The sequence below is a fragment of the Pogonomyrmex barbatus genome, unplaced genomic scaffold, assembly GCF_055798465.1.
Source record: "Pogonomyrmex barbatus isolate J1 unplaced genomic scaffold, ASM5579846v1 scaffold3, whole genome shotgun sequence".
NCBI lineage: Eukaryota > Metazoa > Arthropoda > Insecta > Hymenoptera > Formicidae > Pogonomyrmex > Pogonomyrmex barbatus.
Genome location: NW_028297127.1, coordinates 20,635,374 through 20,655,573, shown reverse-complemented (window position 1 = coordinate 20,655,573; position 20,200 = coordinate 20,635,374). Strand labels below are relative to the sequence as shown.

General features: G+C 41.0%; 1 protein-coding gene across 3 annotated transcripts in view; it reads right to left on the bottom strand.

Annotated features, from left to right (window-relative positions):
* Positions 1-20,200, bottom strand: part of LOC105424690 (uncharacterized) — a 106,269-nt gene that overhangs the window by 14,963 nt on the left and 71,106 nt on the right. The window lies entirely within an intron of this gene.

Genomic DNA, 20,200 nt, shown 5'->3' with positions numbered 1-20,200 from the left:
AAACTTTATTCTCTCGTCGCGTAACGGTTACGCGTAACGGTTCTCCCTAAAAATAACGAAGATCGCGCAACAGGTTAGAGAATTTAATGTAGGCGGAAATCCGTTCGGATTCACCGCGGTGCGGAATGTGCGTATACGTTGTTGCGTCGTAAAGCAGGTTCGGTAACACCGAGAACGCGTGAAAGGACGCGTTCGTCGTCGTCGCCGTCATTATGCTCGCAACACTTTCTCCGAATCACCGATTTCACGCAACATACCTCGTGCCGCATCATCTGTGGATAATTCGCTGACTGGAGGCGATTATAACGCAGATCTGTCACGTGACCGTACGCCCTTTATCCTCAAGGAGCCCTCTTTGGATAGGTAGCTATCCTTTATTTATTTATTTTCTCAAAACTCTTGTCTTTTATTTTACGGAAAATCCTTTTCTAATTAGCATTTCGATGTCTCTCGATGTGTCATACTAATGAGTAAATTTTTTAAGTTGAATATATAAAATATAAGCGTATATATATATATATATATATATATATATATATATAAAATTGTTCTGTGTGAATTATATTTTTAATTTTTTTAATTAAAATTATTTAAATTAGATCTATTTTCATCTTTTATTATTTTGAATTTATTCCAAATTTAAATCATAGATTTGTTCCAACACAGTCGAACCAGTTTCAAATTATCAGAAAACTGTCTAGTATCTCATTTTGGTAGACTATACAAGAAAATTTCGTATTGCGTACGTTCCTGACGGTCACAAACTGGTTTGGAAACGTGTAGGAACAATGCTTTAAAATTTTCAGATTTGTCCTTTATTTTCTCGAAGAAAATTGTTATCGTAGTCATCACTAGCTAAGCCGATTCAGAAGAAGCAAATCTAATATATATGTGTGCGTGTAAAAGGTAAGCAACCATCATCTCTTTGTATTACAAATTTACATTAATAAACGTTATTACGCTTATAATTTGCTCTCTTTACCATGCATTTGAAAACTTTCTTCTCTTTTCTCTTTCATATTTTCCTCTCATTTAAAAAAAAAAAATATCATATAAAATATATCTATGCAGAAATAAAAGATCTTTGTAACTGAACTAGTGTATAATTATTGCATTTAAAATGAAATAAATATATACATTTGAAGTTTGCGAAAGCGAGATAGAAAGTTTCATTTTAGTGCAGCGACAAAAAACAGACCTGTCAAATATGTAGTCAAATATGTCTTATTTTTACTTTTTGAAAATTTGATACAAGATACATTTAGCGAACAAAAATTTTGATTTTTGTCATGACTTGACATGAAAAAAAAAACATGATGTATCTTTTATATAAAATTTTCGATCATAATCGACAATAAGCTCATAGATGGCACGAATTGATGAGATATTACATTTCGATAGTTGAATGGTCTGCGGATCCGCAATGCATGAATATGCAATAAAAATGCAGAATCATCCATATTTATCTCGGAGTGAGATGAGAGCGCGCGATGGGTAGAGAATCGTTGGTGCTTTTAAGCTCTTAATTGATTAATTGCGAGTGATACATCGCACGATCATCTAGCGCATACTAATAAAATACCTTCCTTTTAAAAGGGAAATTGATACAATAGAAGCCTGTTTCAAGATGCTAAATAAATGTTTGTCATTCACGACATATTTCACTTTTTTTTTTTTCTATAAGTTACACAACATCTCTATAAGCTACATAACCGTCGCATACATATTCATTCATCGATGTCCTGACTTATGTATAATCGTTAATCTAAAATCCTTTTATCATAGCAATACATTAGGAAATATTCGATACAATCGCACTTTCAGCATTGCAGTCGCGTTACAGTCGCGGAAAAAACTAGAACTCGTTTCTTCGACTGTTTCGACGCGTGCATTCGACCGCGCGCGTTTGCGTCGTAGTAAAGGGAACAAAAATAAGACGCACGTCGTCGATTCCTGACCGATCGAGGCTCCGGGGTATCTGGTACAGTTTTCTCTCTTTCTATCGCGCAACCTCCCGCGCGAGAGCACGCGCGCGCGTGCTACGCGTGCGTCGCGACGGCCTCGAAATTTCGCGACGGCACATTAAGGATCATACGTTTACTTTGTTGCCCGCAGCCCGCCGCGCGCCATAAAGCCACATCAATACACGGCAATCACGCTAAGAGCAGATGTTATCCCCACCCGCGACGCGCGTCTTCTCAGCCGACTAGAGTAACGGAGATCCGACGGTGGTGGGGGACGGATCGGCTCGTGTCGTCGATACTCGCCTATCCCCGCCGCCACCCGGCATCCCCACCACTCGACTGGACGCTTCGCGCGCCAGCGCGCTCGTGCGCTCGTGCGTTCGGACGCGTCGCGCGTAGCGATGGGATTGAGCTAATACTTGCTCACGATCGTTGAGCAAGTTTTCTTCGATCGTTCTAGCGATCGGGTCTATCGTAAATATTTTTGTAGATCTTGCGTAACGAGGCGAACGTGTCGTGTCGTTATCCATGGTGCACCCGCACTCGTGCGCGATGCCAAGAGCAACTCCCTTATATGTTGGACGTTAGATAGACATTCTTTCTATCTCTCGCTTATCTCGAACGAATTAATAAATATTTAGTTTTTTTTCATTAAGAATAATCGACAGTTTCCTAGAATGTCGACATCCAAGAACTTTGGATTCCTAGTATCGATACTCGATGATATTTGTAAAAGATTTTATTATTCACTTTATATTAATAGCGAAAGCGAAATAAATAAAAAATAGAATAACAGATGGCATTATTCATAGACAGGTGTCTAGTGTATATTTTTCTTATTTATATCTATAAATTCAGAGAATTGCTTATATCACGAACCGTATACTATTTTTAACGGATTTGCAACGCAGCAGCTCAAAATTGTGACCGAATTATTTCCCCTGTAATAAATAAAATTTGAAATCGAGTTTCCCCTTTCTTTCTTCATAATTAATACAAGTTGCCATGTTAATTTTGATATATTTATATATCTTTACTTAACTCTAGCAATTTTACTTTTTCGAGTGGACATGCGAGTTTTCCAAGTTTGTCGGATCATATCACTTACAGGATTTGTATAATAATAGCGAATTAATTATCGCGTGATCTGGCCCCTTATCCTCCCATAATTCTCCTACTCGCTACTTTTGCCCCGCCACGTCATTGTGACACTCGAGTCACATTACGAGTATGAACATGCGGAATTATTGGAATAACAAGCGCTATGGCAGCTCGCTGTTGGAAACAACATCGCACAGGATCGTACGTCTGAAACATCTGTACCAGCAACCGCGTTAATGATTATATCTGAAATTCCAGCGGCAAAGCGTGGCGTTTCGGCTATCGCTCGCACAAAGGTAATCGCACTTCCATCGCTCGTCCACCGGGTCTCGTGCCACACGCTTTCACGTAGGCGTGCGCGCGTCGTGCGTATATCGAGAGTCGTTGAGCGTCGACACACGAGTCGAGTCGAGTCGAGTCGAGTCGAGTCGAGTCGAGTCGAGTCGCGCGAACGGAGGAGGAAAGAGTCCAAAGAGAAAGAGGCAGAGAAGAACAAGAGTATATTCGACGATAAAGGGTGAGACGTGGCATATTTGATATATATAGATAGGAGTAGGCCTGTGTGACGTCACGCATTCCACCAGCTGGTCGAGAGACGCTGGCGTCGTCCGTCGTCCGCCCTGTTGCCATGCCCGTATTCTTCGACGACGTAAGGCACGGAGGGACGCAGGGGGGGGAGCCACGAATTTTCAGGGAACGCAATGGGATCTCACAACTTCCGAGATCCTTATACCCCCGGCGGAATACAAAACGGGGTGCTATACAGGTTCTTTGCTGGCGATATTTTACAGGTCGGGTTATAAGATGGGCACAAGAATTGTGAGAGAGTGCTCAAATATATATACTCGTGAATGTTTATCCGTAATCAAAATCTCTTTTTTTTTAATATAATATTAATTAACAATTTATATTTATAATTTGTATTTTTATGTATAATTTTTTATATAAAAAAAAAACGTATAATTTTAACGTATAATTTTGTCATATTTTTTAATTAATTAACTTTTTCTCGATTCTCTTACGGGATTTAAGAATTTCATTAGGAATATACTATTTTAATTCTTATAGCCAACTCAGCTTTTTCTATGTGGACATCTAACGAAAAGAATATCAATAATGCACAAAGTTGGCTATAGAAAAAATTAGCAGTGCGTGAAATGTAATTTCGTCCCGAAGTTATTTATACAAAACTGCAATTCCGCCTGGAATTTGGTGAATTAATAAAGAGATGACGAAAACTTACGAGTAATACTTTACCTATTTTAACTTTTGTTGAGTTAACTACCTTTGACCAATGATTACCCGTTTCCTTTTAACATCATAATAAAGCTACAGGTTAATGCAGGTCAACAAACAAAAACGGTTAACTGTCAGCAGTCGATTCTTATCGATATTGTTGAAATTTCGATTCCTTTGGTACATTGAAGTTTTTACTTTCAACTTGATTTTAAACGTATATATATAATCTCTCTATGGAACGATATGTTAAAACCTGGTGTCTTTAACGTTTGGTTTCCCAACGTTGTAGCTTTTGTGTGCAAATACAATGGAGTAGCTCGTTTTAAGCTGTAAGAATTCAAAAGCAAGGGTCGACTTGGACTCGGAATCGAACCCCAGGCCTTCCGTTTGCCAAACAAACCGCTCTTGACTGAGCTAGGCAGACTCTACAGGGTTAGCACTCTTTTGATCGCCCACTAACGGTGTAACCCCTCGCGAGTAAGCTTTTATTTCAAAAGTGCCATAATTAGATTTTCGCCCGCTTAACGTACACATCCAGAAATAAAGGCGATCATTTGTCCTCTTTTATTTTACATTTTACGATATACACAGAGAGGAGCGGCGACAGGATGAAACAACACACGGGACGATAGAATGTCCCTCTATGCAATAATCCCGATTAATTTCATCTCTCGCGCTTTGCGAAATCGCGTTTCGCGTTTCCGAGGTAACATCTTCCGTTGGAAAAAAAAAAAAAAAAAACGAGCGACTCGATCGAATTACTTTGAAGGCAATTGAAAACATCTGTAAAAATCGAGCCGGTCCTCCATTTTCGGCCAAGTGTTAAAACGGGGTTCTTTGTCCCGCGTAGCAATAGCATAACCATGAAACCGTTTTATTCGATTCCATCCGCTGGCGGCGCGTGTCATTGCATTTCTACGAACGTGCGATAGTCATTCCGCGTCCATACATCCATCGTGTTCATATAGTTCGAATATCGGGACCAGGCTATCTCGCGCAATCAGACCCATATCGATAGTCACAGAGCGGCCCGGCGGCGGCACATGCTCGATTCGCGTATTATCCGCACGACGTGCATTTCAATCTGTGTACGTGTGTGTGTGTGTGTGTGTGTGTGTGTGTGTGTTTTGGTGTGTGTATACGTGCGCGTGTGCGTGCGTGCATGCGTGCGTGCGTGCGTGCGCTTTTTCGTCTGCCTATCGGCATTCCAATCGATCGTACGGCAAATTACACGGGACTCTCGTATCTCTCCAGCTATTGTTGTCAGCATTGTCAGTGAATCTCGACAGATCTTCGGATTAATGATCGCCAATTACGGCATTTGCGGCCAATTACCGGCGTAATTGGCCGTAATGCTGATAACGCGCGCGCACGATTCTTTCACGCGTTTACGCTACGCGTAAGATAACCGGCGATGAGAGAAGAGTAACGAATAGGAAATCCAATGAATCGCGTATCGAATGTGTAACGCGCTATTAATTCCTTTGGTGTTAAATAGATTGACCGTGGAACACACGGTTGCGCGTATTATGCAAACCCTCCGTGCAAATTTTATTCAATCGAAAATTATTACCCGTCTAAAAAGCGATTTAATTTTGTTGGAGTGTTACTAATTTTTTATCATAACATCGTGCCGGTATTGGAAGGATTAAAGACCATCGAGGCCAAACATTGAAACGGAATTAATGTTACCTGCGCGAATGGTGCGGAAAAAAGTCCCACACGTAAATCCTTTTACGATTCCATGAGCGAGATCCATCTGCGTTTTAAACGCGATATCGCGTGATTAAACAAAGTTTTGCAATACCAAAACACATAAATTATGTCGAAACGGCTTGATAAATTAGAACACGGAGTAATATATTTCCAAATACTTTGCTTTCCTCATAAGATAATGCATTCACAGCTCGCATAAATATTAATTTTACAATACGATTAATAATATTTTTCAATTTTATATGTAGGAAATATTTTCAATTACATCATTCGGATATGAGACAGTAAGTTGAAAATAATAATCTAGATAAGTAATTTTATAAATCATTCTTAAACGACGTTAAATCGATTTTAAAAAACACATCTGCAAGTTTGCTTTACTAATTTTTAAACTTTCGATATACATGGCTTTAGATGTGAGCCCGTTGTTCCCGTATTTTTTTAAAAGATCTTTCTCTCGGTTATTGCAATCTTTTTTGTCGAATAATTTGAACGTGACTTTACCCGAGTCGATAATTTAACCTCTTTCTAGTCAGTTACTTGCGAAAAGTTGAGTTTTATGTTGGAGTTTTATGTAAGCAAGCTCTAATAAGTAGGATATAAACTCTTGGCCAGTTAATTCGCTCATGCTTGCTCGCGCTCAAACTCGTTGTTCTAAATCTTTATACCATATATATATATATATATTTTCCTCTTTAACTTTAAAATTGCCGTTCCTTTATTATTATCGCCCAAAATTTAATATTTTTCAAATATTGGCTATTTCCATTATTATCTTCATTGATAAATTGTATGAAAAAAAACCTGATACGCGTACAAGTGCTGCAATGATTTTAATATAAAATTTCATATTATCCTTATCAAGATGGTTAAACATATCGTGACAAAAGCGTGAGCGTAGCGCACGTTACGACTAATTAAATCATGCATTAAATTATTTCATTAAATTATAGTCACATGCTAGAATGCGCGCGCGTGCGTCCTCCGTTGCCTTCATTTACGGCTCGTAAAATGACTCTTGTGCGGAATTTTTGTGTATTTGTCATAGACATTTTTGTGAATATGTCAGTTACAAATACATTTTTTAATAATTATCCAATTGGTTTGACGGCATTTCGAGATCAAACGATCGATCTGCATCATCAACTTAATCGGCGATAAATTATCTATTTTAAAAATTTGATTTATCACAATTCGAAATCTGATTAATTTCGATGAAGTGTTAAATGCGATATGAGGAAAGAAGAAGATATGAATGTGGCATCAGTGACGTGACGTTAACAAAGAGAAAATTCTGTGAAGAGATGCGCGTCCGCACGTTGACGTAATCGTCGCAATGTGTTAGTAATTATTCCGACATGCTTATGCTCATTTGCGTCAATCTAGTCGCGTTTTCCGTCTACGATATGACGCGACATGGGCTGTGGCTCGTAAAACCAAGTAGCTTGAATATACTTTGAGCTTCACTGCCTTTGGATCCGTGCCACGTAGCGTGAGAGCGTCTTTATGTTGGCTCGATTTGTCACGCGACTCGATGACGACCACCTCCAATTATTGTCTTTAAGCGTTTCATTCTCATCCGTTACACGTCCGGATTTTTTTTAGAATGTCGTTCTCGCACGTACGCGATTTGCAGCGGATGTGCTCCAGATTCAATTTTGAAAATCTGTAACTTGATAAAACAAAATCCGAATCTTGCGAAGAAAAGTATTATTTCTGATAAGGAAAATAGAATGACGTTGCGTCTAATAAAAATAAAACATTTTTCTTACGAGCAAGCATATTTAATATTTATTCGACATTTACATGTAGACGAGTCAACAGCGATAAAATTTTCAAGAAATATCTCGTTTTTCTCAACTAACTACTACTTTCTTAAGTAAACAAGATATCGAAAAAAGATCCAAGTTGAGGCCTGTCGTCATCGTTATTTACCGGCCACCGACCGGTTTGAAAACGAAAAGTACGCAGTAAATGAGTTCAAAGTACATAAAGAACTCATATCTACTTCTCGTCGTTATACATCTCCCGTGCGTCGGACGCGACCCGAGAAATCGCGATGTTTCAAAGAGGAGGGAGATCAAGACGCGCTAATCCCCGATGTAGCGTCTAACGGGACTACGGATGGAACTAGCGACGTACTCGACGTACGCGACTCCTGCGGCAAGCAGGCGAGCAAGCGGACGAAAATCGTCCTATCGCGTGCCGCGCGCGGCTCTACTCGCGGAAGGTCAGTGACAGAAAAGCGGGCGTCGCGTCGCGTCGCGTCGCGCCGCGCCGGCACCGCGCGCGCGGGGCTCTCCCAAAACAAAGAGTCATCGGCCTTTACGCGGGATCTCCGCGCCGCGCCTCCGCCCACGGAATATTCGTACGGGTTTCGCGGGGGTGGTCCGTTCCCTTTCGACACAATCGCGCATTCTAGGGGTAAACGCGCGGTGGGGCGCGTGCGCCCCGCGCGTCGACGCCGCGGGGCGACCCGGGGCGACGCGAGGCGCCGCGGCGTGGCCGTTCCGAGTCGCGAGCGCGCCGTGGCGGTTGTTGCTATTTTCGTCGACGGATTCACCGTGGAATGAGATCAGTGCGCTAAATTTATGATGAAGCACGAGCGATACGCGCGAACAAGCGAGCGAACATCCTCCGCTCCGTCGTACAACGCCGCTACGTTGGCGCTCACTGAGCCCACGCCGTGCTTTAGTATGTCGTTAAATAATCCTTCTCCGCGCGCAACCAAGCGGTGGCACAGGACCGTATTACTGAATGGCGTGTCTCCCGAGGTCGAATCTTCTCAGCCAATTTTATAGGGCATGTGCAATTAAGCGTATCGATTTAATCGATACACCGGCAACTTTACACGAATATAATTTTACGAATTATCATTATATAATTCACGTCTTATACTAAATTTCGTTTATTCTCTCTCTCTCTCTCTCTCTCTCTCTCTCTCTCTCTCTCTCTCTCTCTCTCTCTCTCTCTGATATGAAAATAGCACAAAACATGCAATTCATTTTTTTCTTTTTAAGATAACGGAAAATAAAAATACACGTGCGTACATTCTGTATTAAACTGATTCTGAATTTTCTGTTCACATGATACATTTTCACTTGGCGCCAAATTATATTACCTTTCGCAAATTCGAGGCAAAGACTTGTTTCCCGGCACGCTTTTTTCGATTCTACTTGAGAAAATTTAATTGGGATAATTTAAAGGCACACGCCTCGCGAAATGTAATTTTCACGCGGCGCAATTTATGCGCATGAGATTTCTATCCTCTCATTTTTCTCAGAGGCTGACAGCACTGACGAAATGCGCTTGATAATTTCATCTCAATATATCCGCATGTTTTCCAAACAGGCGCAACGCAAAGGCCGCGCGATAACTACGCGTCATTATTTGTTACGCGCGAATACATGCCAGCTCCAAGGTAGCACTCCAAAACAGATAAACGCAACAACAAACACGATTCTGTCTCGCTGCGCCTTTGGTTAAAACACTACAAATTTATCGTTGTAGATAAATTTTTATCAGCCATTTATATTATTTATTATTCATTATACCGCTTCGACTTTAAATTCGCAGACACAATCGTCATTATTTTGCAAAAGTCGAGCAAGTAACATTTCACATTTTTTTTTTCCTTAGCGATTGCCCAGCGTGATTTCACTCATTCGGATTAAAAACAGTTCGAGTGTGTTTTTTTAATTTCATTAATTAGAAAATTAGACGTCGGAATAACCGATGTTACGCAATCCGGACACTTTCCCGATTACGTTGACTGGCAAAAAAAATGGCTCCGAGAGAGTAAACGATCCAGTGTGCCGCCAATCGACGGGTTAATCACCTTCGGAAAGACGACAGTGCTATCGCGCGTTAAATATGCGCGCGTGCACGTCGCGTAATGAGCTCAGAAATGCATGCGTGTGCGTAAATGCGTGCGCATGTTCGCAGTTGAGATCAGTACCGAGTCTTTCCCGATTGAACATGAATAAGATGTCTTTTCTGCGCTCGGATGCTGACTAGAACGTCGTTTTATGATCGGGGATATGCACTCTGCGGATCAATGCAGGTCAATGAAATAATATCGGATTCTCACGCGAGAAGCTGCACGTCGTCGTACAAATAAGTATTATAAAATTATGTTAACATGTGCTGGAAACAAGAAGTCCTCTAATTAATATTTTCCGTCGATAAAGATTATAAGTTATGCAAGAGGATGAACATAATTCAACACGTGTGTTGCAACGTTAAAAAAGAAAAATTAATAAAAAATATTAAATGTAAATTTTTCATTAAAAGGAAAGTATTAATTTTGACAAAGACAAGTAAAAGATTTATATAAGCGTTTTTACTGGTTATTCGAGATAATGCCATTATGTATTGTAATAAAAAAAAAAAAAACTAAAAAAAAAAACCCAACTTTAAATACGCACGAGCGACTTTTACAAATCGAGTTATCACTCTAAAACGTTTATAGCCAAGATTGCCATTATCGTAATCTTATCGGCAGCGGCATTCGCCACCGTGCATAGGATTATATGTGCATATTCCCCGGTCGTGTGTCCGAGTTATCGTATACGTCATGTGCGAGCACGAATCCTTCGTACGTGCAGCAGTTTCGCGTCACGCGACTGACGCATGAAGAGCCTATATTCGCGAGATAAAGGCCACGGTTTTCCATAAGGACGCACAACGCGCGCCAACACAAATGTGTCCCGACGTGTGAGACACACGATATATAAAGGCACCGCGTTGAAACCGACGCGTAACTTGGGGCTGGGCATTTCGCTCATTGTTCCGAAACGGATTTCCACTCGCGCATAGTTGGGCGAAACGCTGGTGTACGGATAGTTTATCGACGGAAAGACGGATAAATTATAGTTCGCCGTACGGTAACGTTTGCCGGGATTTCATAAATTCACGTAGGTCGTATAGATTACCGTGTGAGTGTTTCGGGAGATTTCTATTAAGTATATACATATATCGAAACTCTCTACGATCTTAATCGCACCGGGCGAAATCGAGCACCACTGGCTTTACACCGATTGTCCGGAGTGTCACGGAAGAAGTCACGTCGGTGTCAGTAAATTCTCGCGCTGCTCGGCAAATATTGTTACACGAGCCCCACTTGTTATAATATCCGCTACGTGCGCGAGTCCGAGCCTCTTCGCGCTATCGTATTTCGCTCGAACTCGTAAACGATCGGAATGATCTCCATGGGGAATGTCGGGGCGCATAATTTTGTTCAATTTTAACTTTCCGCTCTACTGTTTATTTTATCTTACGAATTATGCAATTTGTATCGAAAAATGCCCCCTCTCTCTCTCTCTCTCTCTCTCTCTCTCTCTCTCGGAGATACACTTGCGATAAATGAGAGAGTTACGGACAGCGCTGTACGATAAAACAAATTACGGAACACCCTTTTATCGATCGCGATGGTTGGTTTCGGGCACAGGGCACTCTTGCTACCGAGCTACCGGATTACCGGAGACGCCGCTGATCTTCCCGTGTATCGTGTCGTTCGTTATGTCGCTGTTAACGAAATGTGCTTTTTAATCGCCTTCCAACGCCCAACTTTGCCGAACCGTTTCCCTCTCTCGCTCGCTCCTTGTGCAAGTTACGCAGCGTGATAATTTAAGAACTAATTTAAAAAGTTATACGAGATACAAGGCGTGCTTGCCAGACGAAAATTTTAGTAAATTGATCTGTTGATCTGTTGAGAAACTGGATATGCGTTCGAATAGCTTGCGCTCATAGGCAATTACGACACTATTTCAGCCATTCATCAAAAGCGTAATGAAAATTCGACTTCGATAATATCGACGACTTGGCACACAACGCACAAAAGGTCTATATTATTGATGGAGAACGAGCGAGCAGCTTCCAAGTTCAGTGTCAGTCGCGAACGTGATGATGTCATCGTAAAAAACGATCACTGTTATTAATACCTTGTGCATAATTCTTTCTTCGTATGTATTTTTCGTAGAAGCGTTCGAGGAAAGGCGAAGATTCGTGATTTTTCAGAATTTTTAATGCGAACGAGAGACTAAAAAGAATAAGTCAAGCCGTTTACTCGGTGGATTCGTGCCAGATAATCCAACTCTGCTGACTTCTGCTCAAAGAAGAGATCAAAACAATGATTGTCAAACGCTTTGCGATCACATTACGTGATGAGAGATATAAAAGCAATGTTTTCGTCTCTCTTGTCAGTGAATTCGGTACTGATTATGAAAAATGTCGCGAGAGTGTAACTCGAATATTTCAGCTTTGCTAAATAAGGTATAAAAAAATAATAATTATCAAAGTATAAATAACAAAGAAAAAAGTATAAAAAAAGAGGATGAAATTACTATACGAGATTTACATTAAATATTGATTTATATCGTTTTGCGGCGAGTATATATATTAAATCATTTACAATGTATCTCAGAGAAACACGAGCGAGAGCAAGAGAGAGAAAGAGAGAGAGAGAGAGAGAGAGAGAGAGAGAGAGAGAGACAGAGAGAGAAAGAGAGAGAGATTATTCGCTATGTCCGCTGTTCGCTCATTAAAATGCGCTATCCACGATCGAGTGTACGTATCGATCACGAGTCAACGGGCTCATAAAAATTCATTCAGTTCCGGAATAAAAATGCGTCTCGCGAGTTTCGTTAAAGTTTTAATGAGACGCGCTTCGCTATACTCAGTACAAACTATTAATCTATGAACCAGATTATGAAAACATCACAATATGTCGCATCTTTCACAAGACACGACACGCATTCCTGTAAAAATATATATATATATATATATTTTTTACAATTACACAGAAATATAAATATATAACATATATAAACATATTTACCCGGATCAATGTTGAACAGAAGAAATACATTTACAAATCACGATATGGTTATCCGATTTCTATTCACTCGCGAAGATAACTCTGCTTCGATCGTTACTCTTCTTCCCCCAAAAGGCCAAAACTTTGAAAGACCATTCGATTATCTTCATTATTTTTCTTACGCGATGTTTAATCCTCGGCTAATTTGCCTGGTGCGAGCAACATTAACGCCGGCCGTGTTCCAAGCTCGGAGCGTAGGAGTCGCCTTGACGACGAGACTTTCTAGAATTCGTAGTGTGACCGGCGATTAATTTGCATTCCGGTATTATGCGAATATCGCCGTACGCTCTCGCTCTCCGGCAAAAGTGATGCGCGCGATCGCGGGAGGGGGGGGGGGGATGGGACGACGCGAAATTCCGTCGCATCGCCGCTGCATCGCCGCCGCGCCGCGCGCCAGCCTATAAATAATTCCTAATCCGGTGATCGATCGTCTTTTCCTCTCGCGAGGTGCCCCGTCAAGCAAGCGGCAAACCGATCGACGGGGCAGCCCTTCTATCCCGTACAAATGAAATCGGAGAATTTTAGCCGCCATACGCGCTATCCTTCGTCCTTTGACCCCTTCGTAAACGTGTCACGCATGGGGGCATGATTTAAATTCGGGCTTCGATTACACGCGAACGCTTTGTCAGAATTTCGAGATGATATTTAATGGATCGGAATATCGAATTAAATGGCTTCCAACAATCTTGAAGCGACGTACTAAAAATATGACACACATTTCTTTTTTATTTTTTCACATCGAGATTTTTTTTGTGTAATTACCAATCGTAAGTAGATCATCAAGTCTTAAGCCGTTTTTTTTTTTTTTTTTTCCCCCGATAGGCGGAATTCATTCGGACGACGATTCGTGAAAATACAATTGCGTGCTATTGGCAATGATAATGCAATAGAGACACGCGTGACGTGATTGGAGAATGACGTCATGCAATTTTCATTGCGTCAGGCGAAACGAAGATGTGCAAAGATTGTACCGACGCGTTTGCGGTACAAACGACGTAAAATCATTGTGCAAGTGAAGATTTCCGAATTGTCTCGGCGAGCGACGTCGAGCGGAAGGAAGAGAATCCCGGCGCTTCTAGGTTGAAGACTACTTCGAGCGGCCCACTTTCTTTACTTTCACGCTACCGCTGTTCTTCTTTCATCACGTTTGCCGGCCGGGGGCTTTGGGTAACTCGACGACACAAGAACTGTGAGAGCCCCCTTTGCACGCAGACAGTTACGTCGCGTATACACACGCACACACATTCGCACACGTACGTGTATCGAGTGTGCTGTCATTATCAGCTTGGCGCTTAATGACATATTTACCGATTAATTTGGAAATTGATATATATCCTTAAAAAAACTCGTCCCAATGAAACAGTCTCTCGGTGAAGAAGCTGATATATATATATATATATATATATAAAAAAAAAGGAAAAAAACTCGAGGACTTTACGATGTAAATAAATAAAAAAACCCATGTTTTCCATTTGACTCGACGTAGACTTTTTCATCTCAGATACTTGGAATCGAATAAATTACTCTGACATGTTTACGAGTGTAAAATCGATCAAAGAATTTTTGAAGACTGATAAGAGGAGCGGAATAATTTGTACATATGTTGGTTATGTTGGTTATGATTTTTAATGATGTTCAATAGTTTCTAATGGTTTTCTTAGTCCACGCCGAGAGGAAAAAGAAAATAGAGATCTGATTTACGTTCGCAAAGCAGGGTCCCTTGCCGGTGGGGTCTTTTATCCGAGAATCGTGTCCGATGCGCAAATGAGAACGGATGCATGCGTTTCGCATTAATTAGGGGGCACACACTTAATGTAAACGCATGGCGTTCCATCGTGCCATTTTCCCATTCGCAAAAAAGTACAATTAATATTAAATATCGAATCAAGCGCGCACGCGCTCGCGCGGGCACAGTGTTATTGATTTTTAAATTGCACATAACATTTTTATATCAAATAATAAATTATACAATCGAAAACATAACTTACGTAAAGCAATAAAATACATATATTAAAGTTAAATAAATTAAAGGTCCGGTCGCTCATGGCGTTCGGACAAAATTCAAAGCGCTAGTCGTGGCTACGTTTGATCATTTGTTTTTTTAAAGATTGCATAGTATTTAGCGTCGGGATTTTCGCGGGGCGTTTCCCACTTCCGAGTGTTCCTCCACATTGCGAAAAATTGAAATGTCGCAAAGTGGTGTATTTTGCATAATCTCGCTTCAAGATGGCTACACGCCCTGACGAAGTTGTCTCAACTTTCGAGCGATAGTGTACATCGGCCGGCGATCGATGCCGGATGCCATTTTCGAATTCGAATTCCGGCCGCGGACGAATATCGGAGGAACACGCTCGAACCTCGAATTATCCCAAGTTGCCGGCGTTAGTCGAGTCGACGTCCTAGTTCCGCAAAGTTATATTATGCGAGTACGCAAATAACCGTGTACGCGTGTGTATGTGTGCGGGGGGGGGGAGGGTGCGTGCGCGCGCGGTGGGATTTTAAAAGGGAGACCAACGTGTGTTCGCCGATGCGTGTAAAAGACGATATCTCTCGTGCCCCGCGCGCGCGCGCGGAGCTCAAGCACCGGAAGTGTGTTTACACGCGGGTGTCACCGGGTTTCATCGGTGATCGCGCGCGCAGCGAAATGAACTATAATGGAACAAAGTCATGCGATTCTGCTTGAAAAAAATTTATTCGATGATTTAACATCGAAAGAGAGTAATCGAGCAATCACGTGTGCGCTGTAACGTAAAGTTTGATTACGGAAAATTGTATTACTTTGTAAATTAAACGATCCTAAAAAAGTTCCTTTAATGTAGCGCATAGTTACTTTCCCTCTCCCCCCTCCCCCTGACGCAATCTGACCCCATTTTATGATATCGAAAAAAAGTTTTTCATCTCGGGGAATCCTGCATTATTCGCGCGCGCTCGTGCGCGCGTGCAAACAAGCAGAAGGTATCATCGGGCCATGTAATTAATATATACAACTATATATAAGTAAAATACGTACGTTGGAGTACAAAATGTATGATGTGTGTTATTTTTGATGGCGTTTTCCACCGACGATTTTATTGGACGAAGTAATGAATTTTCATCGGAAAAAATATCGGAAGTGACTGGATGCACCGTGTCGTGAAACGTTAACGTTAACATTGTTGTTTTATACCTCGAGATAAATTCACTGAAACGTAATGAATTGAAATTCGCCATCAAGATGTAATAGTCGTCGACAGGAAAGTTTGGAAATCAATGTCTAAACACACGCGCGCGCGCGCGCGCGCGCGCGCGCGCGCACACACACACACACACACACACACACACACACACACACAGTTTATCTAAACTTTTATTTCTATTGACAATTTCTTGCGCTTATATATCGATAACAGAGGAAACATTGCCACATTGAACAAAGGGTCATTGGATAAAAAGTTAATCGTGTGATATATTCTCAGTCTCTCGCGTCCCTTTCGCGTCCCCTCTCTCTCTCTCTTTCTCTTCCTCGTGAATATATTTTTATTTACATCGTAGAGAATTTATTACATTATGAAAATTAATATATTTATTCAAATTTAAATTATCTTAAAAGATAAAATACGTTTGCTTTTATCAAAAAATTAAGAAAATGCGACGTTTATACACAAAACATTTTTCACGTCTCAAATATCGTCGAATTATGAATATCAGAAATCGATAAATATCTTCTCCATCGATCACGATACAACTCGTATGTATTGCAGTGATTCGAGTCTTTACTGATGACGGAACATATATATTTCAAAATTGAAATATACATATTCCGTCGTGTAACTGATATTACAATACGAGTGAGAGAAAATACTCGTGTAACGTTAGTATACATTACAGTAGAATAGAGATATACTAACAAACGCAAACAAAACGCTTTGACGTGTAAACTATTTGTTAATTCCCATCCGATAATAAAGTACCTTTTTGTTCGATGGCTAAACTCTCTCTATATATTTTTTATTGTTTAAAAAAAAAAACGATTTAACAAAATATGAACGTATATAATTTAAAAATAATTCTATTAAAACAAAATAATCCTATTAAAAATAGTTCCAATAAACTTTTCAAGAAATTAATAATCAATATCGAATTATTATCACAGTTGCGAACAAAAGATATCGAGATATCGTTACGTTCATATCTCTCTCTGGAATGTAAACGATTACAAGACGCAATCGCATTGTGTGTAACAAAAAGGTTAAATTATAAATTGACGAATCCCCGCTCCCGGATTACATCCGACGTATTTATGTTTTTGTGATACTCGTTCATCGTCATCCACTTATCCAACATTTCACGCTACGAGAAAGCTCGTACAGTTGGCAGCTCGCCTTGTGTACCGAGTGGCAGGGTTAACTTGAACGGCAAACACGATAATAACTGGATACCTTGGCACGGCTGTACTTCCCCCCTCCCCTCGCCTCCCCCCCCCCGCGTTGAGAATCGACGCGTGCGTCGCGTGTCCCGCGATAAGATCGGTAATAACGCGCTGACAGGACTCGCCGTCGAAGTCCCGCTCTCATCTTCGATTCTCTCGTTCGAGACACACAATGAAAATTAGCTTTGCCGACATTTTCGGGAGAAAGAATTCAAAGGATTTCAAAAAGAAAATATTTTTGTATCGCCAATGAAGGGGACAATAGAGGCCTTGGAGATTCTTTTACCCGAAATATAAAAATGACTAAATTTTCTCATGGTTCGTTGGCTTGATTACTTTTGAGTCTTTCTACATCGAACGATGCTGAAAATGTGACTTGGCCGTAGACACGGTCATAAATTATCTTCATTATTCCTGCCAGCTTCATTATTCCAACAGATACCAAGGTAACGGCCATTCGTGCAATCGATACCGGCATGACACACATTTTGAAAAGATGTCTCCTCTCTCTTCTTCCCGTCTTTCATTTCCTCGGACGGTTTTCCCAAGACTTACAAAGCGTATTTGATGAGAAAATATCTCACTGGGGGAGTAAGCACGCCGCCCTTGGCATGTGTTTCGCCCCCGTGTTTCGCATTCGGGATCTTTGGGTTCGCATTCCGATCGACCTTATTATCAGCGGCTTAGCGAGAGCGGGGGAGAAAGCACATATGGATTTACGAAAGATCATACGACCGGTTCGTGGGCCAGGAGCATAATGTAATACAACTCGGAAATCGATAGCGAACCGTGCAATTCACTTAATGGCAATCCCCTAAGCAGTAGACCCACTTGGACGTGATAAATCGCGAAGGTTGCCAGTCTATTTAGATACATCGTGTGTTTGGAGCACCGTGCGTGCGGAGATGGAGTGCGAAACACCATTTCTATTGATAACATCCGATATATATCGAATAAGATATAGTAAAATCCGTGCCTTTATCGTGAACGAAAAGAAAAGCGAAGGACGCGCGAAACGTCCGTTTTAATCTATCGCAACTTGTTACATTGAAATTGTTCTCTGTTCCTCTCTCTCTCTCTCTCTCCCTCTTGCTAGATAATTCGTATTCTAAATGATTCTTGGAATTTTAGTACGATTTTGAATTGTACCTGTGATATTTGAGATATCCATTCACAAGTGAGTTTGTAATCCTCGTATTTTTCAAATAAAGAAGTACATCAATATATCTTGAAAATTAATTGAATTCAAATAAAATTGGAATTAGCGAGAATTCTCAGTTTTTTAAAGTTGCAGCATTGTTGTAGAAACGAGAAAATTATATATTTTAAAATGCTTTTAGACTACATAACGGAGAGCGACGATCGAAATCATTTTGTTCCAGAAAATTAATATATAACGTAATATCAAATCAACAAAGAAAAACATATACTACGTGCGCCAAATATGCGAGTAACCAACCTGTGTTCGTGCACGTCAAATATTCGTTAAATTTACCAAAAGGACGAATGTCGCGTCGAGCTCGCAAAGTGTTTTTGGATTTATCGTGCGCTATGACACATTCTATCGAGAGAGGGAGAGGGAGGGAGAGAGGGGGAGAGAGAGAGAGGGAGAGAGAGAGAGAGAGAGAGAGAGGAAGAGAGAACGGGTTTCCTGCGTATAAACTGTGCGACAAAATAAATACTCGCACGGATCGGGGTTTCTCGACCGTCTGTCAAAGAACCTGACCAGCCGCGCCCTTATTCGAGTTACACTCGTTGCCACGCAAAAACCGCGCGCGTTTCGCCGCCGTAGCGTTTAAATATCGAGGCGATATCTTGTCCAGCGTTTCGCGCTCGGCGGGTCAAAGGCGACGCAAAAGCGAAGCTGGTTACCTACATCTCTCTCTCTCTCTCTCTCTCTCTCTCTCTCTCTCTCTCTCTCTCTCTCTCTCTCTATCTATCTATCTATCTATCTATCTATCTATCTATCTATCTATCTATCTATCTATCTATCTATCTATCTATCTATCTATCTCTCTCTCTCTTTCTCTCTCTCTCTCTCTCCCTTCTTCCCTGCCACGAATCTCCCCCGTCGAGTTAAATTCCAAATCACTCGCGTCGTCGTGAAGCTAACTCTGCCTTGTCTGTATTGCGAAATTAAAACAAGTTAGTTCGTAGAATCGATTTCTCTCTACTGACGAAGACGAAGGGCGAAGGGTGAACGGAGAAGGTAACATTTCAACAACAGTGAATATCTTGCTCGACACGGCGGAAAGTTTCTAACGATCGCTCTCCGAGCTTTAGCGAAAATGCATCGAAAAATAGGAAGACGATTGAGAATCTATTGTTGTTGTTTAATGTACTTGGTTTAAGGCATCAGAGAGGATCGTTTTCTCAGCTTCGCGAGACGTAATTTCATTAAAAACAAATGAAAATGGTATTACGAAGCTTCGTTGTGAAAAACCCCCCGTGTTAAAGTAAAGTATTAAAGCATTGAAATCGCATATTTTTTTTAATCAATTAAACTATAATTCAATCAATTAACTATAACTTGTCCAACACTCGTCCAACACTAATTACACGATTTTTAACAAACGAGCGCGATACTTTTACGCGTTTTATGCACTTTGATTGCACGCGATTGAATCTTTAACACGATTTTTTTTTTTGTTACGCCACGATGTACCATGGGAAATACATTGTCGTTCCGACTCTTCTCGCAGTCGTCTATATTTGCACTGATATATTTGCAATATAATTGTCGGAGGCGACATACCGTGCGAAAGCGTCGGCCATCGTTCTCTCGTTGGTACTATGAAAACTTGAGCAGACACTATTTCCGGGATTACGTTGTTCATCGTCGAACACGGGCGGTCCCCGTCTCGTTAGATTCGCGAATCGCGATACAAATCCGCG